Source organism: Macaca thibetana, chromosome 8 (genome assembly GCF_024542745.1).
Source record: "Macaca thibetana thibetana isolate TM-01 chromosome 8, ASM2454274v1, whole genome shotgun sequence".
Classification (NCBI taxonomy): Eukaryota; Metazoa; Chordata; class Mammalia; order Primates; family Cercopithecidae; genus Macaca; species Macaca thibetana.
Window position 1 is genome coordinate 41,298,961 of NC_065585.1, and position 26,836 is coordinate 41,325,796.

Genomic DNA, 26,836 nt, shown 5'->3' on the forward strand with positions numbered 1-26,836 from the left:
ATATATATGAACAAATAGCTGCGTAAGGACAAAAATAAAAACAAGTGAGCATTATAATACACAACTGATTTGAAGAATTTCAATAAACTATAACTGTCCTATTCATAACAAAATAAGCAAATAGCTCAATAAAAGATTCTGAGGCACTAGTCATGTCCTTAGAGTCTTCATTAAATGCAACACATATTTGTAAACCTAGATTTGTAAATCAATAATTAAACTTTTTTTTTTTTTTTTTTTGGTGAGTAGTTGAGTTTATTAGGACCTGATTATGAGACACTCCTGGATGGCAGAAAGAGAGCTTTTTTTTTTTAATTATTATTATTAAACTTTAAGTTCTAGGGTACATGTGCATAACGTGCAGGTTTATTACATATGTATACTTGTGCCATGTTGGCGTGCTGCACCCATCAACTCGTCAGCACCCATCAACTCGTCATTTACATCAGGTATAACTCCCAATGCAATCCCTCCCCCCTCCCCCCTCCCCATGATAGGCCCCAGTGTGTGATGTTCCCCTTCCCAAGTCCAAGTGATCTCATTGTTCAGTTCCCACCTATGAGTGAGAACATGCGGTGTTTGGTTTTCTGTTCTTGTGATAGTTTGCTAAGAATGATGGTTTCCAGCTGCATCCATGTCCCTACAAAGGACATAAACTCATCCTTTTTTATGGCTGCATAGTATTCCATGGTGTATATGTGCCACATTTTCTTAATCCAGTCTGTCACTGATGGACATTTGGGTTGATTCCAAGTCTTTGCTATTGTGAACAGTCCCGCAATAAACATACGTGTGCATGTGTCTTTATAGCAGCATGATTTATAATCCTTTGGGTATATACCCAGTAATGGGATGGCTGGGTCATATGGTACATCTAGTTCTAGATCTTTGAGGAGTCGCCATACTGTTTTCCATAATGGTTGAACTAGTTTACAATCCCACCAACAGTGTAAAAGTGTTCCTATTTCTCCACATCCTCTCCAGCACCTGTTGTTTCCTGACTTTTGAATGATCGCCATTCTAACTGGTGTGAGATGGTATCTCATTGTGGTTTTGATTTGCATTTCTCTGATGGCCAGTGATGATGAGCATTTTTTCATGTGTCTGTTGGCTGTAATTAAACTCTTATCTGATTTCTTATCCATTAACTTCGGTAACTCATGAACCATCCTGAGTAAAATTTTATATAACACTGTATCTCAGCTATTATCACACCTTAAAGAAGACAGACTGCAGATTTGTAGGGGAAAAACTCAAAATTCAATGTAATGATATTGATTGTCTCTACCTATACATAAATACTTAAAAGAAAAAACTTAGCTTAAATTTATTGAAAATCTTTTTAAAGATAACTGTGTCGTGCCATCTGTAGTCCCAGCTACTCAGGAGGTTGAGGCAGGAGAATTGCTTGAACCTGAGAGGCGGAGGTTGCAATGAGCCGAGACTGTGCCACTGCACTCCAGGCTGGGCGACAAAGTGAGACTCCGTCTCAGAGAAAAAATAGAAAATAAAAAATAAACTGAGTTATCTATATTATCCCACCAGGACTGAAAGATGGCAAACTGAACAAAACAAACTATTAATTAAAATGTTCAATTAATGTTCATGGTAGCTAGTATTAGATATATGCCATATGTATCATAAGTAGAATCAGTGCTTTGGTTGTTTAACAAACGAATGCTTTCAGGCATAAACTATGTGCATAAACTATGAAAGGCCACCAACTTTCCTCTCTTTAATCCCCTCCTTTCAAATTGCCATGTGAATGTATTCTTGACAAATTAATCAGCTACAACTGAAAATCAATTTAGTGTAGCAGACAAGACAGCTTCTTCTGAATAAAAATGTTTCATGTTGCCATTCCAGTATAAAAGTCACATCTGAAACACAGAAGTTTTGTATTCTCCGTGACATATTAGTAAGTTAAAACTTGTACATAAAAGTGCTTTGTGACACAGCAAGTTAGATAAAAAGACAAGCTCCAACCATCTCTGTCTTCAAGAGACCCATCTCACATGTAACAACACCGACAGGCTCAAAGTGAAGGGCTGTAGTAAGATTTACCACCCAAATGGAAAACAAAAATGAGCAGGAGTTACTATCCTATATCAGATAACAGAGTTGCTATCCTATATCAGATTAACACAGATTTTAAACTACTAAAAAGTAAGAAATACATTACAAAATGATCTGCACATGGAACACATTCTAACATTGACCATGTGCTCAGTCATAAAGTATGTCTTAATAAATAAATTTAAAAAAATACCACAGAGATTCTTGCATCACAGTACAATAAAAACAGAAACGAATATCAAGATGACCTCTCAAAACTACACAAATTTATGGAAATTAAACAACTTGTTCCTCAATAACTCATAGGTAAACACTGAAATTAGGGCAGAAATAAAAAAATTCTTCCAAATTCACGAAAATAAAGACACAACTTACCAAAATCTCTGAGATGAAACTAAAGTAGTGTTAAGAGGAAAGTTAAGAGAAAAGTGACAAATGCCTTTATCAAGAAGTTAGAAAGATCTCAAATTAACAATCTAACTTTGCACTTAAAGGAACTAGAACAAAAAGAATGAACCAATCCCAAAGCTAGTAGAAGAAAAGAAATAACTAAAATTAGAGAAGACTCTAATGAAATTGAGATGCAAAAATCCATACAAAATATCAATGAAACCAAGAGTTTATTATTTGAAAAAATAAACAAGATTGATAGACAACTAGATTAATAACAAAAAAAGATCCAAATAAGTACAATCAGAAAATATAAAGATGACATTAGAACTGATCTCACAGAAATACAAAAGGTCTTTGGAGAATACTATAAACATCTCTATGCACAAAAACTAGAAAACACAGAGGAAATAGATGAATTCCTGGAAAAACACAGTCTCCCAAGATTGAATCAGGAATAGACTGAAATCCTGAATAGACCAATATCGAGCTCTGAAATTGAATTAGTAATAAAAAGCCTACCATCCAAAAAAAGCCCTGGACCAGACGCATTCACAGCTGAATTCTACCAATTATACAAAGAAGAAATAATACCAATCCTAATGAAAATATTACAGAAAAGTGAGGTGCTCCTCCCTAACTTATTCTATGAAGCCAAATCTGACAGATACACCACGAGAAAAGAAATCATCAGGTCAATATCCCTGATAAACATAGATGCAAAAATCCTCAACAAAATACTAGCAAACCAAATCCAACAGCACGTCAAAAAGTTAATACACCACAACCAAGCAGGCTTTTTCCTGGGATACAAGGATGGTTCAAGATACACAAATCAATATATATTACCACATGAACAGAATTCAAAACAAAAAGCATATGATCATCTCAATAGATGCAGAGAAAGCTTTTGATGAAATCCATCATCTCTTCATGATTAAAAAAAAAAAAGTCAACAAACTAGGCAACAAAACAACATGTCTCAAAATAATAAGAGCCATCTATGACAAACCCACAGCCAGCATCATACTGATTAGGCAAAACCTGGAACAATTCTCCCTGAGAAATTGAACAAGACAAGGATGTCCACTCTCACGACTCCTATTCAACATATTACTGAAGTCCTAGCCAGAGCAATCAGGCAAGAGAAAAAAATAAAAGACATCCAAATAGGGAACGAAGAAGTCAATCTCTCTCTCTCACTGATAATATAATTATATACCTAGAAAACCCCAAGGATTCTGCCAAAAGTCTACTAGAACGATAAAAATTACAAAATCATTGTAAAATATCAGTCACATTTCTATACACCAATAATGTCCAGGCTGAGTGCCAAATCAAGAACACAATCCCATTTACAACAGCCAAAAGGAAAACGAAATATCTCGGAATATAGCTAACCAAGGAGGTTCTAGAAGGAGAACTAAAACACTGATAAAAACAAATCAGGGTCTACACAAATAAATGGAAAAATATCCCATGCTCATGGATTGGAAGAATCAATATTGTTAAAATGTCCATACTGGCCAAGGCAATTTACGGGTTCAGTGAAATTCCTACCAAACTACCAATGTCATCCTTTACAGAATTAGAAAAAAAAACTGTTCTAAAATTCAAGTAGAATCAAAAAAGAGCCCAAATAGCCAGAGCCGTCCTAAGCAAAAAGAACAAAGCTGGAGGCATCACACTACCTGACTTCAAATTATGCTATAATTGTACAGTAACCAAAACAGCATGGTACTGGTGCAAAAACAAACACATAGACCAATGGAACAGAAAATAAAACTCAGAAATAAAGCCTCATACTTACAACCATCTGTTCTTTCACAAGGCTGACAAAAACAAGCAATGGGTAACGAACTCCCTACTCAATAAACGGTGCCGAGACAACTGGCTAGTCATATGCAGAGGAATAAAACCAGACTCTGACCTTTCACCATATATAAAAATTAACTCAAGATGGATTAAAGAGTTCAATGTAAGACCTCAAACTATTAAAATCCTAGAAGAAAATTAGAAAATACCCTTGTCAGCTCAGCCTTAGCAAAGAATTTTTGGCTAAATCCCCAAGAGTACTTGCAACAGAAACAAAAATTGACAAATGGTACCTAATTAAACTAAAGAGTTTCTGTATAGTAAAAGAAACTACTAACAGAGTAAACAGACTATGTGCAGAACAGGAGAAAATATTCACAAACTATGCATCAGAAACAATTCAACAAGCAAAGAAAAAAAATTAAAAGATTGGCAAAGGATATGAACAGACACTTCTCAAAAGAAGACATACAAGCAGCCAGCAAACATGAAAAAAATGCTCAGCATCACTAATCATCAGAGAAATGCATTTTCAAAACCACATTGAGATACTTACTACTCCATGGCAGTCAGAATGGTTATTAAAAAGTAAGAAAAAGAAGATTTTTTGGTGAGACTGTGGAGAAAAGGGAACACTTACATACTGTTGATAGGAATGTAAACTAGTTCAGCCACTGTGGAAAGCAGTTTGGAGATTTCTCAAAGAACTTAAGATAGAGTTACCATTTCACTCAGCAATCTGATTACTGGGTATACACCCAAAGGAAAATAGATCATTATATCCAAAAGACACATGCACTCATATGTTCATGGTAGTGCTGTTCACAAGAGCAAAGACAGAGAATCAACCATTGCCTATCAATGACAGATTGGATAAAGAAAATGTGGTACATATACATCATGGAATACCACATAGCCATAAAAAAGAAGTAAATCATGTCCTTTGCAGCAACACGAATAAAGCTGGCGGCCATAATCCTAAGTGAATTAATGCAGGAACAGAAAACCATATACCATATGTTCTTACTTGCAAGTGGGGGCTAAATATTGAACACCCATGAACATAAACATGGGAACGATAGACACTGTGCTGTACTTGAGGCAGGAGGGAGAGAGTGAGGTTTGGGTCAAAAAACTACCTATTAGGTACCATGCTTGCAACCTGATTGCAATATACCCATTGAGGTATACTGCAATTGAGCACAAACGTGCACATGTACATCTTGTATCTTTTAAAAAATGTAAAAAAATAAAAGAAAGTGCTTTGTAACCTACAAAATTTAATTCTATTGTAATACTACCTATAATCTTAGTTTCAGACTTCAAATAAATGAAATCATTTTTAAATGTATTTAATTAATTCACGATTAAATTGTTAAAATTAGCCCCCAAGTCCCTATGTGAGTCCGTCGCTACTATATCCATACTACTTTCTTTTGTCACTGGCTTGCTTCTTAGTTTTATTAATGTTAATTCCCCTCAGGCAAACCAGCTTTTCTGACATAAGAGAAAAAACAGGATCCAATCTTGCTGGAAGTTGCAATCACAATCCTACGTTAAAATAGCCTCTTCACTCTCTAGGCAATGTTTTCTGGGGGGAGGTCATTAGCGTCTATCCCATCTTGTAAGGGAGAAGAATACAGAAACTGCAGTGGAGGATTGGTCTAAATGTCTAAATGCCCATCTGCCTGAATACGATTTGTAGCATCTACACACGAGAGATACAGAAAGATGCAATCTAGCCGGTTCTAATTTTTTTTGTTGTTGTTCTTTACAGTGCTGAACCATAAAATAATTAATGATTTTTCTAAAAGTGCAATTCATTTTCATATTCTACATGTCTTTGCACTGCAATAAAAAATATATGCAGCAAATGAAATCATAATATGAATAAAGTCCCATTTTGCATGTCAGTGCACGTAATTTGTTTGGTTTAATTTATTACAGTCGAAAAGTGTCATTCTTTGAAACTTAAACTTTTGAGTTGCCTCTGTGTGTGGGTGGGGTGTGTGTGTGTACATAGCATTCGTATAGACACAGGCATACACATCTATACATATACAATTGGTCTGCAGCTAGCAACTATAAGAATACTAAAATCAAACTATTTTCAGTACATAAAGATAAGGAAGAAAATATACTCTACTCTTAGTCATATATTTGAAATCTCACTGTTCTAACTATATAGAATATATATTTTTCATTTATGTTATTTTTCTTATATTCTTATTTTAAGGAATCACTCCTATATTATCAGATTTTTTCATGTTTTATTGACAATATAAATATTTCTGAATCATCAAAATTATAAGGCAACTTAATATAAACTAGCAAAACATATAGCCTGTAATTCTTAATAGAAATACATTACCACATACGAATAGAACATTCACAACCATTTTAAAAACAAGTTACTTAACTCTAAGAATTATCAAAAAGAAAACTAGATATATAACGTTTGATTATGTCTGGTCACTTCATTTCCCTTTTGATCTTCTATGTTACTTCATGAAGAAAAGTTTAAATAAATATTAATAGTTGTTCTCTAAGCACCTTTCCCATTATGCCTGAATATAAAAATTCACATGAGATTTGACAAAAATAATTTACAATGCAAAAACCATATGAGTTTGTAAGTTACTTTTCCAAAACTCCAACTAAGTGAATAATTAGGATATTCTTTAGCATTTATCTAAAAGTTATAAAAAGCTTTTCCCACTCAAGGACATCATAGATTTAACACAGGGAAACATATTTAATGCACCTTATACTCAATAATTGGTTGTCTTATCCAGTAGTGAATACTGGATAAGAAACATATAGGATTCTAAATATACTTTCAGATAAAGAAGATCATGTGCAACAGAGCAGATCTGGTACATTTCAATCATTCACATTAAAAATATATGACTTACCTACTAAACTCCAAGACTATTTCTTAGCTCTGTTCGTTTAAGAGTTGTAGCCAGAAATGTAAATAAAAGGTAAAAGTACAAAGTCATAGTCATCCAAAAAGAATAGATGGCCACAAAAGATAAAGAGATTAGAACTAGGATGCCTCCAGTCTCTTCACCCTCAACCAAAACCACAGCATTTGGTCTCTGGCATTCATTGGAGAACTAAACAGGCACCAGGGAGCTACATTGGGAAGATGATCCTTCCTATCAGACAGTGTACTTAGCAGCCTCTGTAACAAGACTCCAAATAGCACAGGCACCAGAGGAAATCTACTGAGTTGTCAACGACTTGGGGACCCTGATCATGATGGAGTAAGAATTTTGTTTGACAATTTATTATCAATACCAAGTATATGTTATATTTTGAAATTACTCATTGCATAAGAATAATGTTTTCTTCAAATGGAATAGTATTTCATTCTTTTGTTCTACAAATAGAAGTCACAGATACAAATCTTGGAAATTTTTCTATTTGTGTAATACATAGTCATATGTAATTGAATAACTATATTTAAACAGTAAAGACTAGATTAGGAATATTACCTTAAATTATAAAGAATGATTTCTGGAGTGAAATAAAAGTGAGTGAAAACAAAAATGTTAATACTTTGTTAAATAAGATACTGGCAAACTTCCCAATATTCAATATTGTTTTCCTTCTAGTATGGAATCCATTCGGTAATTGTCTTGTACTACATCCATCCTCTTAAACAAAGTTACGTGTAAACAGCTATATTAGGACCATTTTTCTTTTTGACATTTTTCCTCACCAACTTACTCAATGACTAATATATCCACCTCCCTCTTTAGACAAAAGAGTTATAATATGGTAAAACACTGAAATTTTTATAATATGGTAAAACACTGAAATCTGTAGAGAGTTCCTAAGCCACAGTATTTCAGGAAGATATACATAATTTTTGTTTCTCCTTATGGTAGAGACTATTAATGTCCTTTTCTGATACCCTTTACCAGTCTTATGAATCCCTCCCGCAGCTGTTGTGAGTGTTGGCTACAATAATGGTAAACATTTTCCATTCTCCAGAGAACTGGCCCCCTCAACTAACAGAAGTCACCTCCACTGGAAAGTAGCACTGCTATTCCCTCCCCAGGTATGGTTTAGAGCTAATGACCTACTGATATGGTGATACCAAAGTTGGCCACCCTTGCTTCAAAGGAAAAAACAGTGCCTTGCAATTTACATTCAAAAAAATAACTCTCCAAAATACACACTTCCCCATACACAAACAGCGAGGATTAGCCAAGGCAAGGCTTTACCTGAGACCACATGCTTCCTCAGCTCTTTTCTCATTCCTGTCTTGCTTCCATCACCTCCTTAAAGATTTTTCCTGAAGAACATTCCTTCATTAAATCATGTGTACAGAAATCCCTGTCTTAAGCTCTGTTTCTAATGAACTTGACCTAAGACAATGCCAGGAGTGAGCCTAGAGACAGACACTAGGAAGGAAATTCTGGAGTTGGATTACTTGCTGGCCAACTAGAAATGAACACCCCATCACTGCTGTAAGTGGAATGAATATGTCCGTGGTCCCTGCCACACAGTGGTAATGCAACTGCTAAGATTTTCACCTATAGTGAATTGGAATAGATTATAGGTAGCAAGGGATACACTGGATTATGTGGTATCTATCATTTCAAAGGTATGGGAGAAACAGTAATTGTAAAAGACTAGAATTAGATGGTCATTGCTGAATGCCAAACTGATGCATTACAAATTAAGAATGACAAGGTCAGGGAAGTCATCCACTAATATAAAGCAAAGTATGAGAGTCAAAAGGCCTCTCTAGCATTGTTTAAAGGGTTCTTCATCTCTTAAAGTTAGAAAGAAGATAGAGCTAAAGACTAGTCACAGAATTTAATTATAATATTGAGAGAACTTCAGAGAAGGCTAAATTCTCAGCCTAAGCAATTCTTCTATGCTAAAGTGAGGGTCCTGTCAGAGTAGGGCCCAGAGCAAAACCAGAGATCCACAATTGGTCCAGAACATGATACAATCCCATATAACCCATGGTACTAGAGACACCTGTGGTAGAATAACATAAACCCATAGGGTTCTAGAATAGAGCATACTGTCAAAGCAGAAAACCATTCATGTCATGTAGTCGGGGTAGAAATGGAACATCTGATCTCAAGACATCAAGTGACTATGAATCCAGAAGCACCCATCATGAAACCTATCAAATCATAAGACCAGACAGACTCAGCCGCATTCCATTTCTAATAAAATGGAAGTAGCTGATCTGGGCCTCGGGTTGAGCAGGTCCAGATGGGACAAGGAAGATGCCCAAAACATGTGGCTCAGACAACCAAGTTACTTAACACTATTGCATCCATGCTGCCTCTGAAGTTCATATCCACTTGAAGAAAAAAGAAAAAGGCCAAGCTTGGATAGTGAATGGATCAGCTCAGTATGTGAGTGTAAACTAAAAATGGAGTGCGTCTTCACTTCAGCCCTGTTCAGTGTTGGCCCTGAAATAAAGTAATGAGAAGAAATCCTCCCAATAAGCAGAGTTTCAGTTCACAAACTGGTTATCCATTTTGTGTAAAAAGAAAAGAAGCCTGAGGTCATAACACATATGGACAGGAATAGTGGTGAATAGCTTAGCTGATTGATCGGGGGCTTCTGGAAATTAAGAACAAGGAGTTCTAATAAAGAGGCATGTGGATGGACCTTTGGGAGTGGGCTGAGGGTGTGTGGATCCTTGCATTACATACTTACGTGTACCAGAGAAGATCTACACAAGAGGTATTAAATAACCAAGAAAACCAATGAATTCATCATGAGATATCTGCTGGTCTCTGTCCTCACCAACTCCACCCACCTCCATAAGTAGAATAAAGCCATACTGACAGATATGTAGGCAATGCATGTGCCCAACAGCATATTCTACTCCTAACATGATGTATATAACGCTTGCTTCTGCTGAAAGCCTCATCTGTCAATCACAGACCCCTCCCCAACCTCAACATGATTCCACCCTTCAAGGAAACAACTGGACATCTGGTGATAAGTTGGCCGCACTAGATACCTTCTACCTTATAAGGGCCAATAATTCATTCACACAGATATAAAGAGGCATTCCAAGTATGAGTTTGCCTTTCCTGCCCAAAGCACCTCAGCAAGTACTTTTATACATGTGCTCATAGACTGCCTGCTTTACCTACATGGGATACCACATATTTAAGACAAAGCAAAGGAAATATGTTTCTTTGTAGTGTTACTGCAGTAAAAACACTAACTATAAGATCCACTGATCCTACCACATACTGTGCCATCCAGAACTCTTCAGTCTGATACAGCAGTAAAATGCCCCATTAAACATGTAGCTAAGACTCTGCTTACAGTGGACACTTTGCAGGACGGGACACTATCCTTCAGGACATAATATATTCCCTAATTCAATGGTTATCATAAGCTGCTATGCCCCGGATATGTAGAATTCACAGATCTAAGAACCAAGGGAGAGAAGTAGGAGTGGCACCACTAACCATTACTGCCAGGTATCCACTTGGGAAATCTGTACAATACTGTTGCTTCAGGCTCTGTGAATCAAGAAATCCTGGTTCCTAAAGTGGGGGATGCTTCAACAGGGGACACATAAAGCTATGGCTACTGCCCGGTCACTGTGTGATCCTTGTGCCAGAAAAAATAATAATCATCACACTGGCATTAGTAATTGACCCTGATCACTGTGAGCAAGTAACAGAGCTGCTACAATTCAGGTTAGCCATTGGAGTGACTTGTTATTCCCAAGTCACGCTGCAACTATAAATGAGAAACCATAAGTACATGATGACAAGGAGCTCAGACTCTGCAGGGATGAGGATCTGAATCAATCTACCAGGTAAGTCATCTAAATCAGTAAAAGTGGAAAAAATATAAATAAGTATCAGTTAAGGTCAAAAGATCAGAGACAAGTTTTAACAGAAATTGTGAGCATAGAATCCTGGAGGACCTGTTCCTGAATAGAGTAAATTTAATTATCAGAGGCAACTGGCTCTGACTAGTACAAAGGGTACACTAATGTACACATTGTTGGTGGCTTATCCAAATCCCCTTTATCTGGATAGTGCACTCATCTTCCAGCTGCTGTGAATATTGGCTGCTAATTGCACATAGTATCCCTGTTCTCCAAAGAAATAACCTCAAATGATAGCCATCTCATGTAGGAGGTTACCATGAGCCCAAGGATAGCTCTGATAGGGGTATACAGATAAGAGAAAAAACTGAGGAATGACTTATGCTCAGAGTCCTTCACCCCCAAGACTAGGCTTAACCTGAAACCATGCCCTTGACTATTTCTTCTTTCCCTATCCTGCTTCACTCCATTCCCTTACAGTTTATTCCTGAAGAGCATTCCCACTATAAAGTATATGCACCTGAATTCTTATCTTAAGCTCTGCTTCTAGGCAATACTCCTCTTTTTCTTTCTTTTTCTAAGCCTCAGCATAAATTCAAATGAACTGGAATTTTCAAGCACAAGGCAGTAAAAAGAAAATAGACTTCAAGATTAATATTAATTAAATATCAAAATTCTGACTTACAGTCCTCAGGCCCCAAATTTCATGCAACCTTAATTAAAAAGAAGTGACACAGCCAGTCAACTGCAAATGACTTTTCAAATGGGCAGAATCGAGGTGAAACAAAAGGCCTAGTTTAAGAATGGTTTGTTTGAATACAAGTTTTCCTTGTAGTTAAGGTCACAGGTAAGTATTAGTTCTTCAAGAATAGAGACCCTTAGTATCTTTTTCCCTACCTTCCTCCTCAGTGCCAAAAAAGAACTTGGCAAGTTGTAGGTACTTAAGTATTAGTTCAAAGAACAAATAAAAAGCACTGGATAAATAGCGGCCTTTGTTTGAAACAGGTGCTTTTTAATTTTCCCAGGAAGAAAATAATGCACACACAGCAACCTAGACAGGACTTAACAAAATTTATTACCTACACCAAGGTCAAGGTTCTCAAATAAAATTAAAGGATATAATCAAGTTTTTGTCTAAGGTTGTGCAAGTCTCTGCAAAAGTGGAAAAGCCGAGAAGAAACAGTCTGTATGGAATCAGTTGTAGAAGAAAAAGGCAGATAGCACTTCAATTGGTATATAACACAAAACAAATTGAAAAAAACAGGAAAATGAACAAAGCAGTAAGGGACAAATTGAAAGAAAATTTCAATTTGAAATTTTTGAGGTGAAGTGCAAGTAACATTTATGTCACTTGATTTGATCAAATCCCTCTATTACTCTTGCCATAATGAAAAAATACCTAGGGCCCAGGGCTGTCTCAATGCAGTTAAAAATCAGGAAAACAGGCCAGGCGCGGTGGCTCACACCTGTAATCCCAGCACTTTGGGAGGCCGAGTGGTCAGATCACCTGAGGTCAGGAGTTCGAGACCAGCCTGGCCAACATGTTGAAACCCCGTCTCTACTAAAAAAAAATATATATATATATATAGAAAAATTAGCCAGGCATGGTGGTGGGCGCCTGTAATCCCAGCTACTCAGGAGGCTTAGGCAGGATAATAGCTTGAAACCAGGAGGTGGGAGATTGCAGTGAGCTGAGATTGCGCCACTGCACTCCAGCCTCGGCAACAGAGTGACTCCATCTCAAAAAAAAAAAAAAAAAAAAAAAATTCAGAAAAATAGTTACCAAACATTCCTAAAAAGGCTAAAATTCTCTATCACCTTGCTTGCTCTTTCCTTTCTTGCATTTTTGATGTTTTAGTTAGTAGTCAGCATATTCAAATCCGCAGCCTCTACTTACGCTTCTTTCACTTAACTAATCATTATGATTCTTTCTGGACAGTATTACTCCACTAATATCAACATGCTAGCATAAGACTACCATAGTAGAAATTTCCTAATTAGGAATAGATGAAAAAGAGGAAAGAAAGCATTTCAAGAGAAACTAAAAGAGTCAAGATAAAGAAAATAAGGAAAGTACTGCAACTAAAGAAAGTACTCAAGATCCAGTTAGCAACTATAAAAAGAAGCAAAGCAGGCAAACAAGAATACAGAATCAGAAAAAAAGAGAAGCGTTAGGGAAGGTAACTTATATAAAACTTTAAAATGTGACATTTCCTTACAGACAACTCACAGCAAACTAGGAATACATAAAATCAACATTGCCATAACTCACAAGAAACAGACTATGGGACCAGGTATAAGCTTAACAAAAGATGAAACTGAATACAAAAACCTCATGACTAGGGATAAACCACTGAATGTGGCTTATCCTATAGGTTATTAGAATTTATGTTCAGAAAGGGGTTCTTGTTTAATAAATGCAGAGCTACAAAGAAATATGAAAGCTAAAAATTCCATATATGATTATATATGACAAATGAATGGAAATATGAAAGAAAATCAGAGTATAAAATAATATGGCCCTCCATATTATTAAAAGCAAAGTTCTTCAAAGAAATTGCTGCCTCCTCATATTTACAGCAGAAAGCTTATGTCCATATGAAGATTTATAAGTAAATATTCACAGCAACTTTAACACCAAAAATGTAGAAAAAACCAAGGTGCCCATCAACAGGTGAACAGTTATACAAATTCTGGTATATCTATATAAGGGAATACCAATGCTCAGTAATGGATTTAAAAATAAATGAAGAATAAATTATTTATACATATAATAACATGGATGAATCTCAAACTCATCACACTAAGTGAAAGCTGTCAGATTTTTAAGAGTACATAATATAATTTTATTTACATAAAACTCATACTAACATAGGACAGAAAGCACATCAGTGGCTACTCAGGGATAGAGCAGAGCAGAGATGGATAGGAAGCAGGAATTATCAAGGGGTTAAACAAGAAACTTTCAGCAGTTGTATTGATGCTATATTATCTTAACTATGGTGATGTTTCCACAGGTGAATACTTGTGTATATTTGTGTATTTTACATATGTTCAGTTTATTGCATATCAATTATACTTCAATAAGCTATTTTAAAAATCCAGGTCTCTCTCCAACTTCAAATTTCATGCTCTACATTTAAAGGATATCCTACCTCTTTAATATGAAGCTAAGTGATCAACAAAATTGCATGGAAAGATGCTCAACAAATAATAAATCTATTTCCTCTTCCCCATTCTTGTCTCAGAGAAGAATCTGCCATAGTAAGGTATTAATCGGAATCCATGTTGGCATTTGGGATTAAGACCTGTGGACTTCATGATCTTCCTATTCTATTCAACTATGAACTACCACAAAAAACTAGAGATGTTGTCTTAGGCTGTTGCTATTCCCAACCTTTACCCCACATATGCTAAGTTCCTACAGTGTGGGAACTTTCAAGCCCTTTTTCTTATACCTAGCAAAAAGCATATTTGACATGTATCTGGCTATGAAAAACTACATAATTTTAAGTCAGAGCACCTGGGTTTGGGTCCTAGTTTCTGCCAGTTGTGAAATCATGGGCATATTACTTACTTATCTAAACATAATTTCTAAAACCTGTAAAATGATGACAGTATACTAATACTACATGATTTAGAGAGTCATAGTAATGATTATCTAAGATAAGTGAAAGTACTGATTAATTGTAAGGCATCAAAATATTAGTAAGCATTACAATTGTTTTAAAATAATTTTCACTAGTAATAACAGGTAGGGATAGTAGTAACTAAGGTGGCAGTTTCCTAATAATGAAAGAATTATAGATCATTTCTCCATATCTTCTGCTTTTCCTACCACATTGGCTACAGAAATCAAGTATACCCATAAAAAAGGAGAATGGTACAAAGTGATATAAAAAAGTGATGTACAAGCAAGAGATTTTGGATGTGTAAAAAGTGTTTTTAAAAAGGATCTTTGACTATTCTCCACAAAACTTGCTTAAAATTGAAGTGATTGTAGGTTTAACTTTCACAAGCAACAATAAAATTGTATAATTTTGAGAATAAGATAAGATTTTATTTTGTTAAAAAACAAAGACTTGACAGAAATAAGGAAACTAAGAAAACTTATTTTTCCACAAAAAAAATTAAAAAATAATCTTGAAGCTAGAAGTTTACTCTATTAGGAGCTGGAAAATGCTGAAATGCTGAAGTATGTTGAAAAGCATTTTAAAATGCAACGAAGTCAATAAAGTAATATTCTCCTTAAAAATTGAATATTTTTACTGAGTGGCAAACAGAAAGAATAGCTAAGGTAGAAGAAAAAGGTAATAGGGAGAAGCAGAAACAAAAGACAGATAATTTCAGTAATATGAAAGAAAAAGACTAGAGAATAACCTCTCATTCCCTGTCTCTTCTTAACCAAAAAGCACTGAAAAATGTTCAAAGAAAATAAAAAGTGAAGGTATTTGCAGGTTTACCATTTTTAGGAAAAAATAAATTTATAAAAACTACAAAGAAAAGTTACTAACAAAGTGGCTTTATTTCTATATGATGACTTTCAGAGCCAATGACATTATCAAAGAAGAGGAGTGAGCTTGAGATATAACTTAGAAAGATTTTTTTAAAAGAGAGGACTTGAAAACTAAGACTAAATACAGTTCAAGAAAAGAATCATAACCAATCTTCAAGACTGATGAACCATATCTGGGACTGACAGTTCAGTTTGAGTACAGCTGAAGTGAATCTCTTAAAACCTTTAATGAAATATGGAAATAGAAGAAAACTAAACTGACTACAATATTTTCCTCTTTTCAAAATACAAGGTACTAGAAGCTGCTAAGCACACTAAAAATACAGCACATTTCTCACAGATATTACCTTATAAAAACTGGTGAAAGTAATTAAAGACACACAAACAAGGATGTCTTAAAAGGAAAATGTATTTGTCCATTTTCACGCTGCTGATAAAGACATACCTGAGACTGGGCAGTTTACAAAGGAAAGAGGTTTAATGGAGAACTCACAGTTCCACGTGGCTAGGGAAGCCTCACAATCGTGGCGGAAGGTAAGGAGGAGCAAGTCACATTTTATGTGAATGGCAGCAGGCAAATAAAGCTTGTGCAGGGAAACTCCCCTTTTTAAAATCACCAGATCTCGTGAGACTTATTTGCTATCATGAGAACAGCATGGGAAAGACCTGCCCCCATAATTCAATTGCTCCTACTGGGTCCCTCCCACAACACATGCGAATTCAAGATGAGATTTGGGTGGGGATACAGCCAAACCATAGCAGAAAGAAAATTCAAATCATGCCACAAAAAAGTTATTTTAATTACAACAATCATAAATTTTTATAAGATTCTGAAAGATTATATAAAAGACAAATAATTATTAATAGATATGCCATAGTATCATGTGGTAAAACTCATTCCTATAAGAGAAATAATAAGGTAGTTTTCACCATAGTTATGATAAAGTATTATTGATGGGCAATATGCACTACTCTATTATAGTGTGACTTCAAAAGAATAATCACTTCGCTCCCTAAAAAACTTTGAAGAAAACCATTAATTCAAAGAGCATATATGCCTAGGAATAAGAGGAATATGAGGGAAAAGTCTCAAACAGACACATTCTCAAAAAACATAATCAATATCCTTCCTTTAAAAGTTACTGAAAGCATTCACTGTCTGCTGAAAAATAAATTACATTTAAGAAATCAAGAACAGACAGGCACAGTGGTGCACGCCTGGAGTGCATAATATGCCTGGAGTGTGTATTAGCAAGGCTGAGGCAGGGCGATTGCTTGAACTCAGGAGTTCAAAATCCAACCAGGGCAAGATGGCAACACCCTGTCTGTTTAAAACCAAAAAGAAATCACGAACAATGAAATTGTTGGAGTTAATAACTAGAGAAAGCAGGCACAGAAACAGAAGCACTAAATTCTCATGAAAATATATCGATTTATCCTTGATTAATAATTAAATGATCTTGTGGGCTGAACTGTATCTACTCAAAATTCATGTTGAAGCTCTAACTCCCAGTATCTCAGAATCTGACTGTATTTGGAGATAGGACCTTTAAAGAGGTGATTAATTAAAAGAAGGCCATTGGGGTGGGTCCTAATCCAATCTAACTAGTATACTTATAAGAAGAGGAAATTTGGACAGAGACACTAAGGATTGTGTACAAGGAGGAAAGATCAGTGAAGACATAGCAGGAAGGCAGCTATCTGCAAGATTAAGGAGCTAGGCTTCAGAAGAAACCAAACCTCCTCCTAACACCTTGATCTTGGACTTCTAGAATCCAAAACTGTGAGAAATTAATTCCTGTTGTTTAAGCCACCCAGTTTATGGTACACTTTGTTGTGGCAGCCCTAGCAGACTAATACAGATGAGTAAATGTTTAAATTTTTTAAAAAACTTCTATAACAACCAATGAAATTACAAATAGGACAATATGAAAGCAATCAATGACAATGATGAAAAGCAATTCTAGGTGTTCATGGTAGAAACGTAATTACCTTTTGGGAAAGCAATTAGACAGTAAGTCTTAGAAAAGTTGATACATTTTGACACAGTAATTAAACATCAAGAAATCTTTCAGAGTGAAATCCTGAATAAAAGAAAAGGCTTAATCAGTAAGAAGCAGTAATAATTGATAATAATTAATTTATTATAAGTTATTATTTAATTAGTGTTTGTTATTTGCGAGGCCATCTTCTAAATCTTCATAAAATTCATTCCTACATTTTTTATTTTTAGTTATATTTAAAATTATAAAGCCCAAAGCAATTGCTGTTAACATTTTGCTACAGTTTCTTTAGGGTTTCTTTAATTCTTCTTTCTATGCCTTTTTATTTCTTATATGTAAAACAAAAACAAAAAGTATAACTGTATTTTTTTCACTTAATATGGATGAAGGCAGTCAAAAAGCATTATTCTAATATCAAATAACTGAAATTATAAAAGCAGCCAATAGAAAACTAGGGTTTTGCTTTATGTGCCAGATTTTATGAACATACCTAAAATGAGGTTAAGCTCTATTCTTCTGATTACCATAATCTCATACATATTTGGTTGCTTTTGTTTCTTTTTCACTTCAATTATAGTTGCACTAGAAGTAGACTTAGTGCTGAATAAGTGTAAGACATAAAGCTATCTATTTCCTTCTTTCTTTCTTTTTTTTTTTTTTTTTTTTTGAGACAGAGTCTCGCTTTGTCACCCAAGCTGGAGTGCAGAGGCGCGATCTCAGCTCACTGCAACCTCTGCCTCCCGGGTTCTAGCAATTCTCCTGCCTCAGCCTCCCAAGTAGCTGGGATTACAGGTGTGTGCCATCACACCCGGCTAATTTTTGTGTTTTTAGTAGAGACAGGGTTTCGTCATGTTGGCCAGGCTGGTCGATGTAAAGCTATTTTTTAATGGCAATCCTCAAATGTCTACAGATGTGTAGCCAAGGGTAACCACAAACAGGATTCAAGCAAAATAGGTAGAAGCAGTTTGAGAGTTTCAAACAGATGCTAAGAGACTTCTGATACATCAGAACCATCTGTAAGATTTTACGGAGTAAAATGTCTAGCTGATTGAGTTAACAAGGCTCACCTGCATTTCTGGAGCTACATGTAGATTGGACAGTACTATCAGGCTGTGAAGATTGAAATTCTTACGATGATTCACCTGGTTGTACTCTGTTGCTGATAACGGTCATTTACACCAAGACAGAAAATCATCAAGTCTAGATTTTTCGATGTTTAATAAAAAAGATATAAAAAGAGATATTTATAAAGTAATATTATGTATGAGAGAAAGTAGGGAAACATTCTTCTGAGCTAGTAAGAAAAAAAAGCAGCAATTTCAGATCTTGAAATACATTTTAGAGACTTGGCATTTATTATTTCTGGATATAAAAGTCAAAAAGGAATTAATTTCCTGATAAAAATGTATGGAGAGGGAGGACACATGACACTAATTAATTGGCAATAAATAAATAATTCCTTAACAACAGCATTAAGGACCTAGATGAGCTCAGAGAGCCTAATTTGTTTTCACTACAGCAATAGTTTTCTCTGGCAATACTTAGCAATCTGGAGACTTTATCAATGAAAATACCCTGTGCTCTTTAAGTCCTGCTCTGTAAACTACACCTAGCATTCCTGCCTGTTTCAAAGCTCTTCCTTCACTGATGCAGGAAGGTTTTATACATTGTTTTGGTATTTTAAAAAAAGGAAAAGAAAGAAATTTCTGAGTAAGTTCACTTCAGATACACTTATTCTATAATTTTATTTTTGTCAAAATAACAAGTGTACCTTCCAGCAGCTGCCTGGTTTAAATTTTCCAACTTTTTAATTAAGGTTTTGCTCTTGAACCATTTCATTCCCACAGTATACAGCGAATACACTGAACTGTCATTGCCTTAAAACTAACTGGAAAATACCTCAGTATTATTTCCTAAAGTTAACATATGAAGGAAAAGTATCCACGAGAAGTTCCTACATATGTGCAACAGAAAACATGCACAAAAATGTTCACAGCAGCACTTTTACAGTGCCAAAAGCATGGAAACAACCCCAACAATCTCTCTGTGGGAGAGTGGATTAAAAACTGTGATACACTCAAACTCTAAAATATTATAAAGCAGTCAAAATAAATGAATTACCACAACCCACAACAATATGAATGCAATGTAAAATTAGTGGGAAAATAGAAAAATGCCTTTTTATAAAGATGAAATAACCAATGATTTTTAGAAATACATATAAGAAACCTGTATAAGAGAAAAAACAGGAATGATGAACTTAGGGCTGAATATCATGATAGCCACAAACTGAAGGAGTCAAGGAAATGATTGCCAAGGTTCTAGCTCTTGCTTGATAGGGTAGTTTCATGGATGTTTATTACATTATGAAATAATTAACAGGTTCCCGAGTAGCTAGTATTAGGTTTGTCTTCTGTTTATAAACAACTGTAAAACTGGGCAGAATATGAAACAATCACTTTAATGTGTTGGACAAGACAGAACATAAGGCTAAGATTCTTAAGAAAGCGGTAAGCTTCACATTAGCTTTCCACCTGGAAACAATCTTCCAACTGTAGTATTAGGAACTGGAGTCCAAGCAGAAAGTATTGGTTTCACAGAGCATAAGAAGCACAGTCTGGTGTTAAAAATAGAGATTAAAATTCAGGCTTGTTAAGACAGCTAGAATTTTGTTTTTGTTTTTGTTTTGCTCTACACATTCATAGAAACTTCTTTAGTAATGAACTGTAGAAATAATCCCTGAAAGTATGGTCTTGGCAGCTAGAATTTTTGATGCAAAGTACTAGGACAAAAGAGAGCTAAGTGAAAAAGCTCCAGAAATAGGAATAGAAGTTTTGCTCTGTTCCTGCCCAGACTCTAAGCAGTACATATGCAGGCTATCTGGAGCCTGGCAGACTGCACCTGCTGAGGGCTGAAAGTTGAAGAGAAATTTCAGAAGTCACACCCTACTATAAAACTCTCTGATCAAGCAAGCTTGGAGAGATATTTGTGAAAAATTCCGGGGCATTCAGTTGAGGCCTCACAAAGGCCACGCATTAAGAGTAAAAAAACCATACCCTAGAAGTAAGGGCTGTGCCCTATGACAAAGAAAAAAAAAAAAAAAAGAGGACTCTCCAAATAAAGCCTAAAACCAAACTTTGATAAGATTGAGGTGATCCTCCTTAATTTAACTTCCTGACACAATCAAAATTAGCATCCTCAAGATGAAAACGTAACATAAAAATTCTATAATACATCATTTAGGTGTTTACCCTACAAGACTATGTTACAAGACATCCAAGGAAGCAAAAAAATTAATCTATAACCATGAGAACACAGAGTCAATGGAAGCATTAGAAACAGTCCTACAGATGACCAGAATGTTGCAACTAGCAGAGAGGAGCTTTAAAATAACACAATGAATATGTAAAAGGATTTCGTGGAAAAGTGGATAAAGTAGGAAAACAGATGGGGAATTTCAGCAGATTAATAGGAACTTTAAAAAATGACAATTCTAGAAGCGAAACATGCAATAATAGAAGTGTAGAATACACTGCACATGATTAACAGTAGAATGAAATAAAATCAAAGGTAACCTACACCTTCTGCCTATCCAAAATATATGTAACTTTTGAGAAGTAATAGAATGGTAGACACTCTGACATTATTATATAATAGAGTGAGAGATGTTGAGATTGACATCTGTGTTCTCACAAATCACTTGATGAAAACAAAAGCTACCTAATAGTTTAGTCTTGTTGAAACCAATATGGATAATAAATTATGCTTAGAGGCAGGAAATATTACTTTAAAATTGAGACTATTTTCTTTGGCTTCTCCTTTTGCTATAATGCTGTAGGGTCATGTGCCTCAGGAAAACAGCTGTATTAATTCTAAATCACAATTTCTAATGACTTTTGCTTACATGTAGTTTAAACCTTGCTAGCAGAAAAGGAAGTGAGAAGGATTTCAAGCAGGTGAAGGATCTGATATGCTATTGCTGGCTTTGAAAATAGAGGGAACAAGGCCTGGCGCAGTGGCTTATGCTTGTAATGTCAGCACTCTGGAAGGTGGAGGTGGGTGGATCTCTTGAGCTCAGCAGTTTGAGACCAGCCTGGGCAACATGGTGAAACCCCATTTCTACAAAAAATACAAAAATTAGCCAGGCATGATGGCTTGTACCTATAGTCCCAGCTATTTGGGGGCCTGAGGCGGTAGAATCACTTGAGCCAGGGAGGTCAAAGCTGCAGTAAGTGGAGATACTGCCACTGCACTCCAGCCTGGCCAGATCATGGGAGGGAGACACACTGTCCCAGAAAAAAAAAAGAAAGAAAGAAAGAAAGAAAAAAAAAAAAAAAAAGAAAAGAAAGAAAGAAAGAAAGAAAGAAAGAAAGAAAGAAAGAAAGAAAGAAAAGAAAAGAAAAGAAAAGAAAAGAAAAGAAAAGAAAAGAAAAGAAAAGAAAAGAAAAGAAAAGAAAAGAAAAAAAAGAAAAGAAAAAAGAAAAGAAAAGAAAAAGAAAATGCGGGGCACTATGAGGCAAGTAATGTTAAGAATCCTCTAGAAGCTGAGAGCTGTCCCCAGCTAAGAGCCAGTAAGGAAACAGTTACATCAGCACATAACTGTGAAGAACTGGGTTCTGGCAGCAATCTGAATTGTTTGGAAGTACAATTCAGATAAGTGCCAATGCTAGTCCACACCTTGATTTCAACCTTGTGAGACACTAAGCAGGGAACTCAAACAAGCCCACCTGGACTTCTGACCTACAGAACTGCAAGACAGTAAACAGGTGGAGTGTTTTAAACCACCAAGCTATGGTTATTTATTAGACAACATTAGACAACTAACATATAGTGCATTTGTATTAAGTGTTTTATAAAGTAATGAATCTTCTTTGTATTAACCGTCATAAAAAACTATGTAGAGAAAATTAAAAGATTCGTGCGTTCATGCAGGTGAACAATTCCATATAATCTGTGCACTGTACAATCAAACCGTGGTACCACTTTTCATCGAAACTGCTCATCTATACATTTGTTGCAACGCCAACACTAAAAAATACAAATAAGAATGTCCTTAGTTGTGTGTGTTTCATGGGAAATATGGTAATATTTTTTAAAGCACACATTTCTCTATGTGTATTTTCATCATCAGATTTACATTTTGTGCAAATAGTTTTTATAACAAGCTGTTCAACTTCTCTAGAAAAGGTAGTGTGTCCTATTTTTATGTTCATCATGTTTTGTTCTAAAATTAAGATATAACTCAGAAAGACCCAAAAAATTATTGTAGAGAAACTTATTGCAAAAAATACATTGTGTGGCATAGGAAATTTTATTTATTTATTTATTTAGAGATGGGGTCTCAGTCTGCCACTTAAGCTAAAGTGCAGTGGTGCAATCATGTCATGGCTCACTGCAGCGTTCAATTCCTAGGCTCAATGATCCTCCTGCATCAGCCTCCCAAGTAGCTGGGATGACAGGTGCACACCACCATGACTGGCTATTTTTTTTTCTTTCTTTCCTTGTTTTTGTAAAGAGGGGGATCTCACAATATTTCCCAGGCTGGTCTCAAACTCCTAGCCTCAAGGATCCTGCTGCCTGGGTCTCCCAAAGGGGTGGGATTACAAACACCACGCCCAGCTGGAAAACATATTAATTTAAAAGATCAGCCACAATTTTAAGTAATTATAAAATTTTTCAGCACACACTTTCCATTTCTTATACTGTGATGGACACCAGTTGAAGATCAATTGATCAATTAATTTCATCTTTAACCTACTCATTCTCACTACAACCCTAAATCAAATTTCCTTTAAAAATTCCCTGTGAAAACTGTCTTTGTAATGGATGCCTACCCAGTTAGAAGGTAATGAAAAAGTACGATAGATTTTTGTCTCTTCATTTTATCTTATCAGAAGTTTTCTTTTAAAATTAGATCAGTCACATCGATCTTGCATTTTCTGTGAAGAAAGCCTTTGCATATCTTGCTCATGTTTTGTCATTAGCAACAGTCACTAGAATCTAGATGAAGTAAAGTAGTAAAGAAAGAATATTTAAACGTTATATATTCTTAGTATACTCTGATAATATAGTGATTATTTAATTAGGACATACAGTTCCAAATCAGCCACTGAACAACAGGCTAACCAATGATATTTAGAAAAGCGCAACAAATTATAAAGAATGAAGCTGAGGATTACAGAAGAAGCTACATATATAATTCCCACCAGCAAGTATAGGATCAATACAACTTAAAATATAAAAGAACAGATTCCTTTTTTTGATAATGGCCAATCAGCTTTGCTCAAGCTAACCTTGCCAGAGATGGTAAGTAAAAATCCTGGACAAGGTATGAACACACAACTATTTGAGGCCCTCAATAACAAAAAGACAAAAAATACTGGAGAGCAATTGATTCTTGGAGGAAGATGACACCAAGTGAATTTCTCATTTTTATGATTTTAACCAAATTCAATCAATACCTGGAGGCTAAATATATGTTAGAAAACTCAGTCTTGGCCGGGCGCGGTGGCTCATGCCTGTAATCCCGGCACTTTGGGAGGTTGGGTCAGGCAGATCACAAGGTCAGGAGTTCAAGACCAGCCCGGCCAACACAGTGAAACCCTGTCTCTACTAAAAATACAAAAAATTAGCTGGGCATGGTGGCACGTGCCTGTAGTCCCAGCTACTCGGGAGGCTGAGGCAGGAGACTCTCTTGAACCCGGGAGGTGGAGGTTGCAGTGAGCCAAGATCGCGCCACTGCACTCCAGCTTGGGCAACAGCGTAAGACTCCATCTCCAAAAAAAAAAAAAAAAAAAAAGGAAAAAGAAAACTCAGTCTTGGCCAGATGCAGTGGCTCATGCTGTAATCTCAGCACTCTGGGAAGCCGAGGTGGGCAGATCGCTTGAGTCTAGGAGTTCAAGACCTGCCTGGACAACACGGCGAGAACCTGTCTCTACAGAAAATACAAAAATTAGCTGGGCAGGATGGCGCATGCCAATAGTCCCAGCTACTCAGGAGGTTAAGGTGAGAGGATTGCTTGAGCCTGGAGCAGGAAGTGGCAGTAAGCCGAGACAGTGCCACTGCACTCCAGTCTGAGCCTACTGACTTGAAAAACCTGAGGAAGGAGTTCGAGCAAAAACAGACTGGAAAGTGAGGGAGATATGACAAAAAGAAAGTTAAAGAAAGAAAAAATAAAATTATGTGTATAAAAAACACTGCCAAAATCTCATGCATACACAAGAAGACTTCAAGGAGCTCTGCTGAGCATAGTGGTATGCCCCCTACAATCCCAGTACTTTGGGAGGCCGTGGCAGGGGGATTCCTTCAACCCAGGAGTTTGAAGCTGCAGTGAGCAATAATTGTGCCACAGCACTCCAGCCTAGGTGACAGAATGAGACCCCCATTTCTTAAAAAAAGAAAAAAGAAAAGATTTTTAATTTACAAAAAATAGAAGCTCAGATAAAATTAAAACAATTAAATTACATTTTAAGCTACTGTCATCTCAAGGGAAACAGAGTTAATAGCTAAAGCTCAAACTAACTTCTTTTAAAAATAATCAATGCTGTCTCTACAAAAAATAAAAAAAAAAATTGGTGCATGCCTGTAGTTCCAGTTACTCAGGAAGCTGAGTATATAACAGAAGATAAAGATAAATTTTTGAAAGAAACCAAAGAAAGCAAATTAAATACAGAAAGACTATCAAGTGCCAATGACTTGTCATCATGAACCACTTACTCCTCATCAAAAATTTATGAAGGCCAGTTTAAACTACAGAAACTTAAATTTAAAAATAAACAAAAAGGCTGTCAACAATAGAATTCTATTTCCACCAAAAATATTCACAAAGAATGAAGACTAAGTAAAGATTTTTTCAGGTAAAAGCAAATGGAGATGTGAATATCTGCATTTCAAGTAATACTAAAGGGTGTTCTCCAGGCTGAATAAAAAGTCTATCAGATGGAAATCTGCATCTTCAGAAAAGAAACTTAAAATGAGGAATATGTGAATAAATGTAAAAGACTACTCATTTCTCTTGATTTGTTTAAAATATGTAAGACTGTTTAAAGCATTTCACATAAAATGGCACAATATAAACACTAAATAGATTGTGAATGATTGTAAATAGATTGTGAAAGTGCAACCAATAAGAACTAATGGTAAAGAATATATGTAGCTAATAAGCAAATAGGTAAATAAAAAATTGCAGCCATAAAAAAAGAATGAGATCATGTCTATTGCAGGGACATGGATAAGCTGGAAGCTAATATCCTTAGCAAATTAATACAGGAACAGAAAACCAAATACTACATGTTCTCACTTAAAAGTGGGAGCTAAACGATGTGAACACATGGACACACAGAGGAGAACAACACGCACTGGGGCCTTTTGGAGGGTGGAGGGTGGGAGGAGGGAGAGGATCAGAAAAAATAACTGATGGGTACTAGGCTTAACACCCAGGTGATGAAATAATCTGTACAACAAACTCCCATGACACAAGTTTACCTCTGTAACAAATCTGCACATGCACCCCTGAACTTAAAATAAAAGTTTAAAAAAATGAGTTCCACAACATATTCATATAATTCAAAAACATGGCAGGAAGAAGCAAAAATAAAAGTGGAACAAAATCCATAAAACAAATACCTAAATTCAAATATATCAATAATTATATTAAATGTTAATGAACTAAATACTCTATGTAAAAGGCAAAAATTGTCAAAGTGGATGAAAAAAGTAAGAGCCAATTATGCTCTTAAAGTGATAAAAGATACATTTTATATTAAAGTCACAGATACATTGACAGTAAATGACTAGAAAAAGACACACTAGAGAAACAGTATGCATACATGGTTATATTAATATCAAATAAGATGTTTTTGTTTTTGGAACAGGAGCATTTTTCACTAGTGAGACAAAAAAAGGAAAAGACATAGGGTGCTGAGCTATCCTAATGATCTCCCTGACCACCTTCAACTAAGGGTTAGACCCATGAGACAAAAACAGGACTCTGAGGCTTTTTGTGAGTACATAGATCCAGCTGAGGCTGAAACTAGTACTATCAGTTTTGTTTTGTTTTGTTTTCAGTTACGTGAACTGATAAATACTCTTTTTCCTTAAGCCATTTTTAGTTGGGTTTTCCATTTCAGCGAAAGAATAATCACTAGTCAGGACTCTACCTGAGCCTCACTTTCCTTAATGGTATAACGAAACTTGTAA

At 35.6% G+C, this 26,836-nt stretch overlaps 1 protein-coding gene and 1 pseudogene across 50 annotated transcripts in view; both read right to left on the reverse strand.

Moving 5' to 3' along the window:
* The window catches only part of RIMS2 (regulating synaptic membrane exocytosis 2), a 752,308-nt gene that overhangs the window by 404,781 nt on the left and 320,691 nt on the right, over positions 1 to 26,836 (reverse strand). The gene's annotated exons all lie outside the window — the stretch shown is intronic.
* On the reverse strand, positions 20,296 to 20,393 carry LOC126961972 (uncharacterized; annotated as a pseudogene).